Source organism: Sinocyclocheilus grahami, unplaced genomic scaffold, assembly GCF_001515645.1.
Source record: "Sinocyclocheilus grahami isolate Dianchi unplaced genomic scaffold, SAMN03320097.WGS_v1.1 scaffold1009.1, whole genome shotgun sequence".
In the NCBI taxonomy this organism is placed as follows: domain Eukaryota; kingdom Metazoa; phylum Chordata; class Actinopteri; order Cypriniformes; family Cyprinidae; genus Sinocyclocheilus; species Sinocyclocheilus grahami.
Window position 1 is genome coordinate 5,419 of NW_015506188.1, and position 8,464 is coordinate 13,882.

Consider the following 8,464-nt stretch of genomic DNA (forward strand, 5'->3'; position numbering starts at 1 on the left):
TAAGTATGAGAAATATCATAGAACACAAGGAATTCCAATGATGATTTTCTATTGATAGGGAAGACCTGGGTTGGAATATTAATTAGATTATACAAGAACATGCACATCTGCGTGTATCTCATTGCAAACCCCTGGTTTTGTTTTGTTTTCAGCACCTCTAGGTCTCGTATCAGCAAATTGTCAATAACCTGACCAAGGGAGATTTTCGTACAGCATTTTTTTCACTGTGTAAACACTGCTTTACTACTGATCTCATGGTAACTCATACAGTAATAATCGTTTATGTTCAGGCTGAAATCAAGACCATTTCCTCCAGAGTGAAAACTGCCTCCACCGCTCATTCTAGACGGAGCACTTGAAGGCTTCATTGTTGTGAAATATATAAGGAGTTTAGGGGGTTCATCTGGCCTCTGAAGATACCAGAAGATATAGTAATCTTTGGATACTGAGCCCTGTGGATACCTATAAACTACAGTGTTTGCCTTACAGTCAATGGAGACTGTTTGACCGAGCTGAACTGATTCAGCCTCAGACTGAGTCACGACAACCTGCCCAAAAGAACCTGTGAGAGAAAGAAAACTAAAACAATCATCAGTGCATGAGAAAAAAAAAGAAAAAAAAAAGGTTTAGTTTTATTTGAAAATTAAGTTACCTTGGATGCAGTAAAATGCCCAGATGAAGAGAATCATATTGGCTTGTGTTTTAGAGCGGACAGTTCTTGGACCTTTTCAAAGTGTTCACAGGACTATAAACACTCAGAGCATTGAGGCATGAGCTGCCAATGCAAAACAACACTACAGTGGAAAAACCCTTCCTGAACTGAAATATCTTCTCACTCATATAATGATGGGCACTGTATATGAATATTTTAATTATGAGTTCACAAAGGTTTAACTTTAAATTGTAAGTTCTCAAAATAGTCTGGAAGTGCCAGTGAATCCTGTGGTGGATTTTCAGTGGAGGAACAAAATTGTTTTAAGTAAGTGCAGAATGAAATACATTAGATAGATGAATTAACATAAATAATATTAGACTGTACAGGTGGACCTAAACGCATTAGATAGCATAGAGTGTAGAGAATACTGTTTTTTGTTTGTTTTAGTTAGAACTATATTGGTACTGCTTTAAGTAATACAGGATTGTAAATTGTTCTATGAAATCCATATAAATTATAAAATATGAATGAAAAGACAATAAAACTAAATGCTGAATCAAAATATAAATTTACATGAAAGTGATTGATGTTGTTTAGTTCTTTATCAGGTAGTGTTTGTATTAACATTGCTGTTAGTAAAGGAATGACATAGTACTTCATATTTTTTTTTTTACTATACATTTGGAATATTATGAAATTTAAACTTGTTTAATTATGCAGATGCATCTTATTTAGCTATCTGCTATTAGTTAGGAGTAAAAGAGCAAACTGGTTAGTGTCAGTGTCAGTGTCAGTTTTAGTGCAGGAGGTTTTTGTACAGCTGGTGATTGGGTTTGTATCACTGTGGTGGACTTTCGGTGGAGGCACCCGACTCTCAGTTGGAAGTAAGTAAATCTCTTTCTATTTTGAAAATGAAAATTTAATGAAAAGAACAAAAAGGGATTTTATTTTTAAATTATCATTAAATCTTAAATTAATATAACAAATATAAGAATAAATTATCTGAAATTTTCCTTGTGTGATATTACCAAATCTATGTGCACCTTTCTTATTTTTCCTCCAGACTATTTTAAAACAATAACCTCATTGTTTTAATCACTTTATTACCTTTGTAAAAAATTCTTGTTGTTTTAACTTAAAAAAGTAAGAAACCCGGTTGCCTTCAAATTTTGAGTTCACTGAAACAAAATTTTGAGTTAATATAAGAAAAAGGAACTAATCAACAGAAATTTGAACAACAATCTGAACATCATCTAAGCTGATTTCACAAAACAAAGTTGTTATAATAAATAATTAAAATAATGTTTTACTGTGTTGAGCGTTTATCCATCAGAATGGTAAATCATATTTGACAAAGAATAAATGCTTGTTTATTTTTTAATTGATTTAGCATGAGATAGAATTCTAACTTGTGCATTAGTGCAATCTGTCTCTACAAATATATTTAACAGAGAGGCACAAAATTTTTTTTATGAATGTCAGACAGAAATGTGTCTGGGTTCAGGTTTATTTTTCAATTACACTCCATGGTTGAGTTAGAAACATATCAAACAGCTTAACTGTAAATAACATATTGTACATTTTTAACAGAAAATATTTGTATAATAATTTGAACAAAGGACAATAGAATCCTAAAAAATTTGAAGATCTATAATATACCATCATGAACAATGAATAAATAGTGTTAAATCTACATGTATAGGCACATGTGAAATTGTTGATAATGTGTTTTTATGGACTGTTGCACTTCAGATCTGCTTGATTAACTCTAAATCTCTTAAAGGGAAGTGAAAGACACTCAGAAAGACTGATAGAGCTGTTTTTCAGAAGAATGAAACATCACAGTTTCCATCTGTGTCTCTCTTTAGCTGCGGCTCGTCCCGCTCTCACAGTGCTGCCTCCCTCCAGAGACGAGCTGCAGCAGGGTAAGGCTACAGTGCTGTGTGTGGCCAGTAAGGGATTCCCCTCTGACTGGAAGCTGAGCTGGAAGGTGGACTGTTGCAGCAGGAGCTCTGGTGTCAATCTGAGTCCCAGTCAGCTGCAGAAGGATGGACTGTACAGCTGGAGCAGCAGCCTGAGCCTCACTGAGAGTGAGTGGAGCAGAGCAACAACCGTCAGCTGTGACGCCACGCACCCGTCCCACAATGCAGTGACCAAGAGCCTCGACACACAGCAGTGTAATGAATGAAATACATACACATGCTGTTAGTATATTGCTCATATATTCTTATCTGTTGTAATTCTACAACTGCAATGCTATTAATGTTTTGTTGATTATTTTATATTTTACTGCTGCCAAATAAAAGCATTTTGACTTAAATATGGCATTGACTTCTTAATGTGACATTAAACATAAAAAAAATAAAAAAATAAAAAGAGATATTTATGTTAACATGGCATCTTAATCATTATTTTAGATACATATAATAAGGTTGTATGATGTTGTCATGATTATGAAGGTGTCATGTCAGTCTTATGCACACCCCTTCAAGTAAAGTAAAAACATGTTACCGATGTTGTTTCACTGTGTGAACACTGGACCATCATTATACCCCATACAGTAATATTTTCCTGTGTCCTCAAGCTGGGGTACTTGTATGTTAAGCGTAAATTCATATCCAGAGTAAGTTGCACTGAACCGGTTTGAAACTCTAGATGTAAGGCTACTTGTATAGTAGATCAGGAGTTTAGGATTTTTTTCCAGGTTGTAGCAGATATCAACTCATGGAATAATGCTAGACGATGCAGTGCAGCTGATAGAAGCAGATTCTCCTGCTTTACCAGATCTCTTGATGAGACAATGAGGGAGTAAACAGTTACATTTAAATACAATTGATAAGATATTGACATCCTTCATAAAAACATTTGTCATTAAAAATTAACGTGTCCAAAGTTTTACAAAATAAACTGTAGAAAAATAGAAATAATGTAGAAAAATTAGTTTTAACCTTGTGCAAGCAGACCCAGTGAAGCCAGAATTAGTAAAACAGACATGATTGTGTTGTGTGTCAGTGACTCTGGCAGGACTGAACACACACTGATCATCAGAGTTTTGTGAGTGAAGCCGTGAACATGCAAAACACTCTCCACTCTACAGACTTCTGTCAAAAACTCATTCAACTGCCTGCTGGATTTAGACATGGATTTCAGAAGAGGAACCAAAATGAGTATTGGAAGTAGGTGCAGCATAAAATAAGAAATTGAATAAATGCTCAGAAATAAAAAAAAATAAAAAATAAAAATCATACAGCATTTTCTGAAAGTATTTGAATTATCTTCTGTAAAAAACTGTTTTGAGAAATGGAGGGTTGTAAAGTAAATAATAAAATTACCTTAATATTTCATTAAAGATAAGTAAATTGTGGAGAAGCATTCAATATATATCATTAGTAGTATTGCTTGTTAACAATAATAAACCTACACTATACAGGAAAATAAATAAATAAATAATCCGTCTGAATTATGGAAATACTATGTTACAGGCGAAGGATGGTGGAATATAGATTTCTATAAATATATTGTTGGTTTGGATGATTAATTATATTAAAAACATAAACATGTGAGAGTTTTTGTGTCATTGTGTTTGTTCCTTGCAGCTGCATCAGAAGAAGTTAGTAATCTGACCAAGGGAGGTTTTTGTACGGGAACTTTTCACTGTGTGAACACCCAGTTGTCACTAATCTTATGGAGACTCATACAGTAATAATCTCCTGCATCTTCAAGCTGGGCATCACTGATGGTCAGACTAAAGTCAAGACCGTTTCCTTGTCCACTGCCACTGAATCTTGATGGAATTCCTGAGTTTTTTTCATTTGTATAATAAACCAAGAGTCTGGGAGCCTCTTCAGGCTTTTGGCTGTACCAAGATACATAATAACGCCCTTTAGAGACACTACCTTGCTCATTTTTGTAAACCACAGTATCAACTTTACAGTCAATAGAGATGGTTTGACCAGGCAGGACTGATTTAACCTCAGACTGAGTCACAACTATTTGTCCAAAACAACCTGTGTAGAACAATTGATAAAAGCACAGGTTATTATAATATATCATTTTAAATAAAATATGTATTTAAAAGATCACATGTAACAAAATGGTGTTTACCTTGCATGCTGTAGAGTGTCAAAATGATAAAAGAGAACAAAGTCATGTTGGCTGTAAGATCTGCTGTCATGAACAGAAGCTCAGTGAAAAAGTTCAACAGACCTATAAACATTTTCAGATGTGTGTCGCTGTCTATGCAAAGCACCATATATGACCAGAAGTTTCTAAAATCTATTCCTTATTTTACAATTATCCAACTGGAGGCTGGACTGGAGAGCCAAACTAAGTGCTGGAAGGCAGAATCTGAAAATAATGGAAATAATTAACAATAATTATACAAGTGTTATACTGTAATAAGTAATGATACACACACACACACACACACACACACACACACACAGATACATTTTTTTTTTTTTACTTGTAACTTCTTTAAATCAGCATTATTTGTGTGAGATTCACAAGACACTTTAAACTGGCTAATTACATTTATTCCATTAAAAAGACCTGAGAAATGTGAAAACTAAAATTAGTTGCACTTAAAAAATGAATAAATGAATGTATTTATTTATTTCAGAAATTACCATCAGAATTATAAAAAAAATTTTGTTTGGATTATAAATATTAGAATCTTATTTGTTGCTAGTACTTCTATTAAAAAATGTCACTTAATACTGTGCAACTACATTTTTAGAGAATATTGTGTTATTTTTAAGCTTTCATATCGCTCTTTTTTTTTGCCTTATGTCACATGACTACAAGCATGTATACTCACGTCTTCTAAACGGGTTCAAAATAATTAGTTTACCTTAATGACCTTTTTACCTATTTGAGTGGTAAATAAAAATATATGTTTTTATATTTTATAGATCCAAACAATTGATTCCATAATGTAGAAAATATATTTTTGAACCTTGACAGAGCAGAGAGAGTGTCCCCAGCATTAGAATAAGAGAAATCATTGTTTCCTATGTGTGTATGTCAGTGTCACACACTAATAATCATCAGTGGAGTTTTAAGCGCAGTGTTCAGTTAATATGCAAAACACTTTCCAAAACACATTCAGATGCATCCAAACTTTCAAAAAACATTTTGCAGCATTTCATTAATTAACATTAATGCAATAAAAAAATTTGACCTATCTAAGCAAAACTAACCTAAGATACAGTGTTTTATTGTGAGCGTTAATGTTGATGTCAGTGTCAGTTTTAGTGCAGGAGGTTTTTGTACAGCTGGTGATTGGGTTTGTATCACTGTGGCGCACGTTCGGTGGAGGCACCCGACTCTCAGGTGGAAGATAGTAAATCTCTTTCTATTTCTATTATTTCTGTTTCGATTTCTATTAATTAATTAGTTAGTAATAATAATAAGGAGAAGAAGAACAGACCAATAGAAGAAGAGTACCTAAAATAAAAAAAATAGGCTATCCTCAGACATTTTTTTTGCCTTGTGTAACAGCATGTATAGGCCTACTTCTAAATGGGTTGAAATTAGTTAGTTTACCTTTTTATCTATTTGAGTGGTAAATAAAATATATGCATTTTATAGATTAGGTTTATGCACTTCACGTGAAATAGAAATATGTCTAACTACGGTTTCAGATATCAGTTACTATATAAGTACTGTAAAATGGGGCAATAAACATGTAATTATGAACTGAAAATAAATGTCTTTCATTTTTTACATTTTTCATGAGGAGGAAAAAAAGGGACATTATTTAATGCATAGAGGAACAAAATAAAACACGATAGCGTGGGGATCCCCTCTGCCTATCAAACAGCCAAACATAAAAAGAGATTTTTCACAAACAGTTCAGTTGCTAAGGGAACGAGGATCCCTGTATGTATCCTATAGTATTGCCATAGTGCTGCATCGGATACACGTCAAGGTCTGAATATATTGTTCAGAATATAAACCTGAAAGATAAATATAAATCCAATAAATTTAAGTCTCATATAGTCATAAATCTTGATTTTTATGAACACTGACTATATGAATATGAATATTACTAATGTGTTTTTACAGGCTGTTGAACTTCAGATCTGCTTCACAACTTCGAATTCAACATTAAAATAAATAATGTGTTGTTTCAAAATTAAGCGTTTGCTCTACTTAAAATAATGAGTTTATTTTGGTTAAGCTGGATATTTAATGCATCTCAAAAATCTTAAATTGATATATCTAATTGCAGCATTATTTTACAGTGTTGATTAAGTTTTTTTAATTACTTTTTTCATTGAATGTCACATGAGACAAATATGTTTTCTTCTGGTGGTTTTCAAACTACAAGCAGCTATATCTAATACAGTAGGTTTTTAACAAATAATTGAGCAATAACATGAATATATGTTGACAGAAACCATATAATATAACATTATCTATAATGAACAAATTATAAAGTATGTGTGATGGCTGGTAAAACTTTTTTTATGGGCTGCTGCACTTCAGATCTGCTTGATTAACTCTGAATCTCTTAAAGGGAAGTGAAAGACACTCAGAAAGACTGATAGAGCTGTTTTTCAGAAGAATGAAACATCACAGTTTCCATCTGTGTCTCTCTTTAGCTGCGACTCGTCCCGCTCTCACAGTGCTGCCTCCCTCCAGAGACGAGCTGCAGCAGGGTAAGGCTACAGTGCTGTGTGTGGCCAGTAAGGGATTCCCCTCTGACTGGAAGCTGAGCTGGAAGGTGGACGGCAGCAGCAGGAGCTCTGGTGTCAATCTGAGTCCCAGTCAGCTGCAGAAGGATGGACTGTACAGCTGGAGCAGCAGCCTGAGCCTCACTGAGAGTGAGTGGAGCAGAGCAACAACCGTCAGCTGTGACGCCACGCACCCGTCCCACAATGCAGTGACCAAGAGCCTCGACACACAGCAGTGTGATGATGACCAGTGGAAAAACTTACACCTACACACTGCTGTTAGTATGCTATTTCATGCTGTTAGTTTATTGCTTATATATTCTTATCTTTTGTAATTCTACAACTGCAATGCTCTGAAAGTTGTGTTGCTCATTTAATTATTGCTGCCAAATAAAAGCATTTTGTTACAAATATGGTGTTGAATTTTGTGAACCTTTGAAAAAAAACTATAAAAAACTATCAAATATAAAATAACACTTTTATTTGGTTTTTTATTTTTTTAGGTTGTGTGATATTGTGATGAGCAGCATGGATAAGTAGAGAATATTTTACTATTGAAAATATCAATTACAGTAAAAGAGATATTTATGTTAACTACATTTAATTAATGAAGGTCATAGTTACTGCATGAGTACATTCATTGTGTTGTCTGACTGAGGGAGATTTTTGTACAATGCTGTTTCACTGTGTAAACACTGGACCAACATAAACCCCCATAAAGTAATAATCTCCTGCATCCTCAAGCTGGATTCCATGCAGGGGCGTACTGGGGCTAAAAAGAGGCCCTGGACTTTCTGGCACAGAGTAGCCCACCACACCCAGTCCGCAACACATCACACCATAAACCCACCAGCTCATTATGCACAGAGCAATTTTAACACCACTTACAAACATAAAAATATAACAATACAGAAATATATATATATATATATATATATATATATATAAAGCCCACAACAACAAGACTGTCAGGGTTTTCCGGGTAGAGGGATGGAGCGAGGACTCAGTATTGCAGAAAATGGCTTTTAATGACAATAAAAATAAACAAAACAGCAACAAAAACTACCCCGAGGGGGAAAAACAGGCTGGCAAGGCAAGGCAAGGCAGGATCTGGACACATCCAGGGATT